Source organism: Sesamum indicum, linkage group LG5 (assembly GCF_026168435.1).
Source record: "Sesamum indicum cultivar Baizhima isolate 11 linkage group LG5, ASM2616843v1, whole genome shotgun sequence".
In the NCBI taxonomy this organism is placed as follows: Eukaryota; Viridiplantae; Streptophyta; class Magnoliopsida; order Lamiales; family Pedaliaceae; genus Sesamum; species Sesamum indicum.
This window is the reverse complement of record NC_142661.1, coordinates 8,492,801-8,503,092: the sequence shown is the minus strand read 5'-3', so window position 1 is coordinate 8,503,092 and position 10,292 is coordinate 8,492,801. Positions and strand designations below refer to the sequence as shown.

Genomic DNA, 10,292 nt, shown 5'->3' with positions numbered 1-10,292 from the left:
TGTACTAACTTGTAGTTGTTATTATGCTTTCCAAAATTACCACACAAATTCTTGGGCGTAGATCAACGTTTGTGTCAAATTTCGTCGAATTTTGAGAACGGTCAAAATTTAGCTGTTTTGCACGGTTTTATTAAAGCAAATTCATTTTCCTTTTATACTAACTTGTAGTTATTATTGAGATTAGCAAATATACAACACAAATGCTGGGATATAGACCAATGTTTGGGACAAGTTTCGTCAAATTCTGATAACGTTCAAAAGTTAGCTGTTTTGCACAATTTTATTAAAGCAAAATTGTTTTTCTTTTACACTAACTTGTAGGTATTATTAACCACACAAATTCTTGGTTCTAGACCTACGGTTGGGTTAAGTTTTGTCGAATTCTGAGAACGTTCAAAATTTAGCTGTTTTGCACGGTTTTATTAAAGCAAGTTTGTTTCCCTTTTATACTAACTTATAGGTATTATTACTCTTAGAAAAATTTACCACACAAATGCTTCGGTCTAGACCTACGGTTGGGTCAAGTTTCCTCGAATTCTGTGAACGTTCAAAATTTAGCTGTTTTGCACGATTTTATTAAAGCAAGTTTGTTTCCCTTTTATACTAACTTGTAGGTAATATTACGCTTAGCAAATTTATCCCACAAATTCTTGGGTCTAGACCAACGGTTGGGTCATGTTTCGTCGAATTCTGACAACGTTCAAAAGTAAGCTCTTTTGCACGATTTTATTGAAGCAAGATTATTTCCCTTTTATACTAACTTGTAGTTATTATTACGCTTAACAATTTACCACACAAATTCGCAGCTCTAGACCAACATTTGTGTCAAGTTTCGTCGAATTCTGTGAACTTTAAAATTTAGCTGTTTTGCACGATTTTATTAAAGCAAGTTTGTTTCCCTTTTGTACTAACTTGTAGTTATTATTACGCTTAGCCAATTTACGACACAAATTCGCAGCTCTAGACCGACGTTTGTGTCAAGTTTCGTCGAATTCTGTGAACGTTAAAATTTAGCTGTTTTGCACGGTTTTATTAAAGCAAGTTTGTTTCCCTTTTGTACTAACTTGTAGTTGTTATTATGCTTTCCAAAATTACCACACAAATTGTTGGGCGTAGATCAACGTTTTTGTCAAATTTCGTCGAATTTTGAGAACGGTCAAAATTTAGCTGTTTTGCACGGTTTTATTAAAGCAAATTCATTTTCCTTTTATACTAACTTGTAGTTATTATTAAGATTAGCAAATATACAACACAAATGCTGGGATATAGACCAATGTTTGGGACAAGTTTCGTCGAATTCTGATAACGTTCAAAAGTTAGCTGTTTTGCACAATTTTATTAAAGCAAAATTGTTTTTCTTTTACACTAACTTGTAGGTATTATTAACCACACAAATTCTTGGTTCCAGACCTACGGTTGGGTTAAGTTTCGTCGAATTCTGAGAACGTTCAAAATTTAGCTGTTTTGCACGATTTTATTAAAGCAAGTTTGTTTCCCTTTTATACTAACTTATAGGTATTATTACTCTTAGAAAATTTATCGCACAAATGCTTCGGTCTAGACCTACGGTTGGGTCAAGTTTCCTCGAATTCTGTGAACGTTCAAAATTTAGCTGTTTTGCACGATTTTATTAAAGCAAGTTTGTTTCCCTTTTATACTAACTTGTAGGTAATATTACGCTTAGCAAATTTATCCCACAAATTCTTGGATCTAGACCAACGGTTGGGTCATGTTTCGTCGAATTCTGACAATGTTCAAAAGTATGCTCTTTTGCAAGATTTTATTAAAGCAAGTTTATTTCCCTTTTATACTAACTTGTAGTTATTATTACGCTTAGCCAATTTACCACACAAATTCGCAGCTCTAGACCAACGTTTGTGTCAAGTTTCGTCGAATTCTGTGAACGTTAAAATTTAGCTGTTTTGCACGGTTTTATTAAAGCCAGTTTGTTTCCCTTTTGTACTAACTTGTAGTTGTTATTATGCTTTCCAAAATAACCACACAAATTCTTGGGCGTAGACCAACGTTTGTGTCAAGTTTCGTCGAATTTTGAGAACGGTCAAAATTTAGTTGTTTTTTGCACGGTTTTATTAAAGCAAATTCATTTTCCTTTTATACTAACTTGTAGTTATTATTAAGATTAGCAAATATACAACACAAATGCTGGGATATAGACCAATGTTTTGGACAAGTTTCGTCGAATTCTGAGAACGTTCAAAAGTTAGCTGTTTTGCACAATTTTATTAAAGCAAAATTGTTTTTCTTTTACACTAACTTGTAGGTATTATTAACCATACAAATTCTTGGTTCTAGACCTACGGTTGGGTTAAGTTTCGTCGAATTCTGAGAACGTTCAAAATTTAGATGTTTTGCACGGTTTTATTAAAGCAAGTTTGTTTCCCTTTTATACTAACTTGTAGGTATTATTACGCTTAGAATACTTTCCACACAAATACTTCGGTCTAGACCTACGGTTGGGTCAAGTTTCCTCGAATTCTGTGAACGTTCAAAATTTAGCTGTTTTGCACGGTTTTATTAAAGCAAGTTTGTTTCCCTTTTATACTAACTTGTAGGTAATATTACGCTTAGCAAATTTATCCCACAAATTCTTGGGTCTAGACCAACGGTTGGGTCATGTTTCGTCGAATTCTAACAACGTTCAAAAGAAAGCTCTTTTGCACGATTTTATTAAAGCAAGTTTATTTCCCTTTTATACTAACTTGTAGTTATTATTACGCTTAGCCAATTTACCACACAAATTCGCAGCTCTAGACCAACGTTTGTGTCAAGTTTCGTCGAATTCTGTGAACGTTAAAATTTAGCTGTTTTGCACGGTTTTATTAAAACAAGTTTGTTTCCCTTTTGTACTAACTTGTAGTTGTTATTATGCTTTCCAAAATTACCACACAAATTCTTCGGCGTAGATCAACGTTTGTGTCAAATTTCGTCGAATTTTGAGAACGGTCAAAATTTAGCTGTTTTGCACGGTTTTATTAAAGCAAATTCATTTTCCTTTTATACTAACTTGTAGTTATTATTGAGATTAGCAAATATACAACACAAATGCTGGGATATAGACCAATGTTTGGGACAAGTTTCGTCGAATTCTGAGAACGTTCAAAAGTTAGCTGTTCTGCACAATTTTACTAAAGCAAAATTGTTTTTCTTTTACACTAACTTGTAGGTATTATTAACCACACAAATTCTTCGTTCTAGACCTACGGTTGGGTTAAGTTTCGCCGAATTCTGAGAACGTTCAAAATTTAGATGTTTTGCACGGTTTTATTAAAGCAAGTTTGTTTCCCTTTTATACTAACGTGTAGGTATTATTACGCTTAGAATACTTTCCACACAAATACTTCGGTCTAGACCTACGGTTGGGTCAAGTTTCCTCGACTTCTGTGAACGTTCAAAATTTAGCTGTTTTGCACGTTTTTATTAAAGCAAGTTTGTTTCCCTTTTATACTAACTTGTAGGTAATATTACGCTTAGCAAATTTATCCCACAAATTCTTGGGTCTAGACCAACGGTTGGGTCATGTTTCGTCGAATTCTGACAACGTTCAAAAGTAAGCTCTTTTGCACGATTTTATTAAAGCAAGTTTATTTCCCTTTTATACTAACTTGTAGTTATTATTACGCTTAGCCAATTTACCACACAAATTCGCAGCTCTAGACCAACGTTTGTGTCAAGTTTCGTCGAATTCTGTGAACGTTAAAATTTAGCTGTTTTGCACGGTTTTATTAAAGCAAGTTTGTTTCCCTTTTGTACTAACTTGTAGTTGTTATTATGCTTTCCAAAATTACCACACAAATTCTTGGGCGTAGATCAACGTTTGTGTCAAATTTCGTCGAATTTTGAGAACGGTCAAAATTTAGCTGTTTTGCACGGTTTTATTAAAGCAAATTCATTTTTCTTTTATACTAACTTGTAGTTATTATTAAGATTAGCAAATATACAACACAAATGCTGGGATATAGACCAATGTTTGGGACAAGTTTCGTCGAATTCTGATAACGTTCAAAAGTTAGCTGTTTTGCACAATTTTATTAAAGCAAAATTGTTTTTTGTAGCAATAAATTTTCGTAGCAAACGTGGTGATTTTTTGATGTCAAATTAACTTATCCAAAAATGCAGGATAAGAGAAAATTTGGTAAGGTCCTTTTGTCTTTCAGGCAGCAGGGACGCATAGACAGCGAGAGCTTCTATAAGGAATCCGAGGAGGAAATTCTAAACCTTAAAGAAGCACTATTGGAAATGAAATCATTTGATATCAGTGAAGAGAGAAGGCTTTCTCTTGAGAATGTCAAGAGGCATATCCAGAGGAACTTTACTGAAAATCCTCTGGCTTGGTGGGATAGGAATAAGATCGAAGCTACTCTGAAGGTCAAAGATGAATGCAAATACGAGTATGTTCGATACAAACCTATCCAAATGAACATGGAGGATAAGAAGGATATGCAGAAGATAATCAACGAGAAGATCAGTCTTGGACTTATTGAACCTGGAGTCTCTACCTACAGTAGCCCTGGATTTCTGGTAAGAAACCATGGTGAGATTAAGAGAGGTTGGTTATTAACGATTAAGGTATTAATAAAATATTAGAATTTGATGGTTATTACATTCCTAGTAGAGAACACTTAATCGATTGCATTAAAGGGGCAAAAGTGTTTTCTAAATTCGATTGCAAATCTGGTTTTTATCAGATTAAGATGGAGAATGAATCAAACAAATTTACTGCATTCTCCACACCACAGGGACAATATATGTGGAATGTGCCTCCAATGGGTTTAGCTAATGCACCTCAGATATTTCAAAGAAAAATGGATAATCTTTTCAAAGATTATTTCGAGTTCATGTTTATCTATATTGACGACATACTAATTGCATCCAAAAATATGAAAGAACATATTAAACATCTTGAAATATTTTCTAATGCATGACATAGAGAAGGTTTAGTACTTTCTGAAAAGAAAGCTACTATTGCTGTCAATAAAATTGAGTTTCTAGGAATTCTTATTGACGAAACAAGGATTGAATTACAGGAGCATAGTGTAGAGAAAATTCGTAATTTTCCAGACGTGCTTAAAGACAAGAAGCATCTATAGAGCTTCTTGGGAGTTGTTAATTTTGCAGAATCTTCATTAAGGATCTTGCAAGATATAGAAAGGATTTTCGACCACTCTTAAAAGAAACAGAGAGTTGAAAGTGGAAATGGAAAGAAATCCACACAAAAAGGGTTCGTGAGCTGAAACAGGTTTTCAGTAACCTGCCAAAGCTTGCTATACCATAGGACGAGGATGAATTGGTAGTCTATACAGATGCCAATGATTACAGATGGGCAGCAGTGCTTATGAAGAATACAACTACAGGCGAAGAACCTTGTATTTATACAAGAGGGTAGTTCTCATAACAACAAGTCAAAGTTTGGCACATCAACGAAAAAGAATTCTTTGCGGTTTCGAAGACTTTTAAAAAATGGCCTTTATTTTTACTTGCTAAAGAATTTACTTTAAAGGTTGATAATACTAATGTCAAAGCTTTCTTAAAGAATAAATTAGAATAAAAAATAGAGAAAGCTCGTATTATCAGATGGCAAGCTGAATGCCAATATTATTGTTATAATATTGTCGTTATAAAATCTCATGAAAACGTTCTTGGAGATTTCCTGACGAGAGATGAGGCATCTGAAGCAAACTCCCCTCATGTTGAGACTCAGGCACCTTCGGGGAAAACCTCGAGGAGCTTGACAGAAAGTTCGGACAGCTAGCAGTTAATGCCCAAGTTGCCAGACAAATTCAAAGAGCCGATCTAGACACTATCCAGGTCGCAATAAGGAGTTCCTTATTAGCATCCACCTCGCTATGAAACGACTTACGAGAACCAATTCGAAAGGCGTCACCTTCGGGGATGACTCACGAGTTGAGGGAGCATGACCCAAAATATGCTTTTAGAGTGCAGGGCTCTAGACCTGTAGCGTCGGATTCAAGTACCGATTGCACAAGGCCATCACCAGACTCTGGTGAAACGACAACAATTGAGTCTCATTAAGTGCACACTCTTGTTGATTCAAGTCAACCCAACACCTCCGGGTTTAAGGAGGGGGAGATTAGCCTTAGGCCGATGACAGGCACCTCTAAGGCTAATACTAACGAATTGATATCTTCTTCTGCTTGGCAGGATTATCAGAGTATGTGGGAAAAATTAATTTCCCGCAAAGGAGTGAACCCAGGCAAGACCATTATCGAAACGTACGGAAAATATAACAGAGTTTGGATGTTAGAAGGGTCTAACCCAGAAGATGTCAGAGAATGGTAGGATTTTGGAGCTCTTGCTTCAGTTCATACTATGTCACCGAGTTTTCTGGAAATCTCAAAACTTTCGGAGTGGATCAGTGGGGCGGTCTGTGATTCATGGCAAATCAACCCCCAACTGAAGAGAGGCGATGTTCTGGAGATAAAATTTGTTTTAGTAGTTCCATAAACTGCAGGAAAGAGGTCTCATCCAGCATTCCATTTCATGAAGCTGCAGAGGCCAGATATGGTAGCTTTCAACAAAATCAAAGTTGCCTCAAGAGAAGCTCCCTTGGTAATAGCCATTAGTGAAGATAGTATCTCTACCAGGAGAGCTTGGGGATTATGAGTCTATCTCACAGATATGGACAAAGTCAAGTATCTATTCAAGATTTTCTTAAATAAAGTGAATGGATCGTTCCTGTTGAATTCCATGACAGAAAAAAACACGGAGTTCGCTGAAAGCTTATTCGAGAAAAAGAGGATGTTAATCTGGGAAAATAAGCTGCCAACAACTGAAGCAACAAGGATGAAGACATGCAACATGTTGCATGTTGGGCAATGGCATAACCATTCATGCCCTTGCTGAGAGAAACAAGAAAAACCCCTGTTCGAGACAAATATTCGGGTCACAAAAAATAAACCCGAACCGGACCAAGACAAGGGAAAGAGAGTAAAAATTTTACCGAAAGAAGTAAAAATTAAACGATGTAAAAAATCGAGAGGATAAGAATGTCGGATAAAACAACAAAAGCCAACAATCAGCAAAACAGCCAGCTGGAAATCATGTGACCGACAAAGCATTATGACCGACAGCTGGAAATCACAAGGCGATGATAAACACAATGACGTCATCACAAAACAAGTCTGGAGTCCGAATTTCAAGTCTGCGGACGCCTATAAATAAAGATGCAATGAAGCAGAAGGGGACCATCAAAGCATTAGAATTCTGAGTCTTCTTAATTTTCTGTAATATTTTAGTTTATGAGAGGCTAAAACAGTTGTCTCCTCCAATGGAGGAATAATATCTATGTAATATTTTCTATATTTTTTCAATAAAAGTTAGGCTTCCATTCAACCTGTTTTTTCAAAATTATATTAAGTCCCCATACTAGAATCCCTTTTACGCCCTAAGATTGGAAACGAAATAGGGCTATGCTGTTTGTTATTGAAGGAGCCAAGTTCTTGTGAACCATCTACTGCGGTAGTATGGTTGGAAGAAGTCCTTAAAACCAAGGACTTGGAATACCCGGAAACAAAGCGGTCGAAAGCAAGGTATGAATTTATGGGGTCTTAATTTATTTCGGAGACATGTTGGGCCTATTTCTAAGCATGAGGTGTAGTTTCACTAAAAATTGCAAAGAAGTTGATTATAGGATCAATAGTGTTAAATTTGGAAACCAGAGGACCATAATTGTCGTGTGACGCCCCGAAGATTATAATGTATAATTGGGGGATTAATTGGTAAATTTTTATGAAACTTAGTTAATTAGTACATAAATTATGGGCTATAATTGGAATATAATAAAATTTGAACGGGTTAAATTGGAGCTCGTTATAATATTTGAGAGCAAATTATACTAATTAAGAAATTAGGAGGGACGTAATGGGTATTTTGAGAAAAGTCTAATTAAATAAATAAAGTAATAATAATATCATATATATAATATATATATATTACTAAATAATATATATATATATGTAAATGATATACACATACTAGTAAATAATATATTTACATACATATATATATATATATATATATGAAAGAGTAGAGAAAAAGATGAGAGTGGGCTGTGGCCCACCTCCCACCGCCTTACCCTCCCTTTCCTTTTCTTTTCTTTTGTTTTGTAGTTGTATACACATACTAATATACACATAACACACACACACAAATTCAGCGAAAAGAAAAGGAAGAAACAGAGGTACGAATTGTAATTTAATTTTTATTAATTTATATAATTATAGTATTTAATTAGTCCGTTTATTAAATGTTGTTTATACTAAGTGATGTACTATTTAATCGGAGTATTTTACGAGTTTGGCTATTTAAAATAGTGTCGAATTAAATATCAAATTGGATATAAAAATGATATCATTGGTCAATTAAATTGTTAAATTTATTAGATTTGAATGTTGTTATAGCCAATTTATATAATTCCATCGGAATTGTTAACCAAATACGCAATGATATGTATTATTGTTTAATTAAAGAATATAATAGCGAAGAATTGATAGAATATTCGTAGAAATATTCCGAAAATTATATTTAATAAATGGTATGTTATTAAAGAGGAAGAATGAGGTTTTAATGATAATTTAATTTAAGGTGTTATTAAAAATGATAGTTATAAATGTATAAGGAGTTTCGTTAAATAAATTCCTATGAATCACTTGATAAATTATAAATATTTTTATGAAGCCTATAGTATCTAGTTATTGAGAAGAACTAGAACGAAGATTTATATTTCGATAGAAGTGGAGTATTAAAGAATTATTGGAAATTGTACAAATAATATTTAATATTATATTTAAAAGAAGTTACGATATTCTCAATATATTAACTATATGTGGTATAACTCATTATAGGATACGGGGGTGAGGTGAAAGGACTGACAATTAGCGATTGAGTAGAAAGAAACGTTGTAAGGGCGAGGTAAGTAAATAATTAGTATTATCTATCTATGTCATCTTTATTTGTGGTTTTACTGTTATCTGAATTTGTGGTTCATGCTGATATGATCTGAAAGTATATGAGTGATGGATGGTTTGATTTGATTGACGGTATTGTGTACGTAGAATGAGGAAATGAGTTGGAATATTATATTTGTTGTTTGATGTATTGTGGATGTCTGAAAATGAGAATGTATTGATATATGGTTTTACGTTACTAGTTGCTTACAAGAATGGTGATATGTGGAAATGAGGGAGTGGTGGAAATTGAATATAATTGTGGTGTGAATACCCCTTGACGTGTTGAAAATGCTATGTGCGAAAAGAAAGTGCTATGTGCGAAAAGAAAGTGCTATGTGCGCAATGAAAGAGCTTTGATGCGAAATGAAAATGCTATGTGCGAAATGAGATTGATGAGCCGGCTGTCAAGGGGATTCACTTAAATTTATATAACGGTGAGACTGAGTTGGTGGGAAAAACACAATATCACCTTCTGGTAAGCAAACTAGGAAAAATGGAGTTTGGTTAGTTGTCTTATTATGAGATAGTCATGTGGTGTAATAAAGTTGATTATGTTGGAATTAAATTGATTGTATTCCATTCGTATTGCTTATTTATCTTGTTTGGGCTATGGTTGACATGCACATATAGATAGGACTGGTTATTTGCTTACTGAGTGGCAGGCTCATTCCCCTGCTGACATTTTCTTTCAGGAATAGACTTTGAGGTGTCTGACTATTGAAGAATAGGTCTACGCGCTATACTCAGGCAGGTCGGGCCAGTATGCAGTTTTCTCCTCTTAGTCAGTTAGAGTACAACTCACATTTTGTTTGTACAGAGAGAATATAATTGTACGGATTACTTGTGGTGAATCACCTTGTGGTGTTTGATATGTATATATATATATAATATTGTAGGTTGATAATACTTGCTATGACATGTTGGGGTTACGTATGCAAATTGATTAATTGATTATGTGCAAATTTATATTTATGAACACAGGGATTACTATAAGTATGACGTTTAGGGAAGATATAGCCCTTGTAGCGAAGGGGGTGCTACATGTCGACCATGAAAAGCGTGGGACTAGAAGTGATAACGGCCTTATCTAACGGGACCTAAAATGCAATTTTGCCCAAGATATATATACATATGAAATATAATTATTTGGGATAATTATGATGATCATTACACACACACAAAAAAAAAATGTCCTCCTTCCACCAAAAATCATTCGGCCGCCCCCTTATCTTTTTGTTCACTTGGTGCAATTTTCTTCTTTCTTTCTCATCTAGCAAAGAGGACGTAGAGATCTCGACTCCAGTA

The 10,292-nt window shown here is 34.5% G+C and overlaps 1 long non-coding RNA gene across 1 annotated transcript; it reads left to right on the top strand.

Annotated features, from left to right (window-relative positions):
* The first annotated feature begins 8,100 nt into the window (after positions 1–8,100).
* LOC148788104 (uncharacterized) lies at positions 8,101–9,920 on the top strand. Its single transcript, XR_016065590.1, has 3 exons — positions 8,101–8,218; positions 8,883–8,949; positions 9,680–9,920. It is a non-coding gene; the product is annotated as an uncharacterized LOC148788104 (long non-coding RNA).
* Positions 9,921–10,292: the final 372 nt, after the last annotated feature.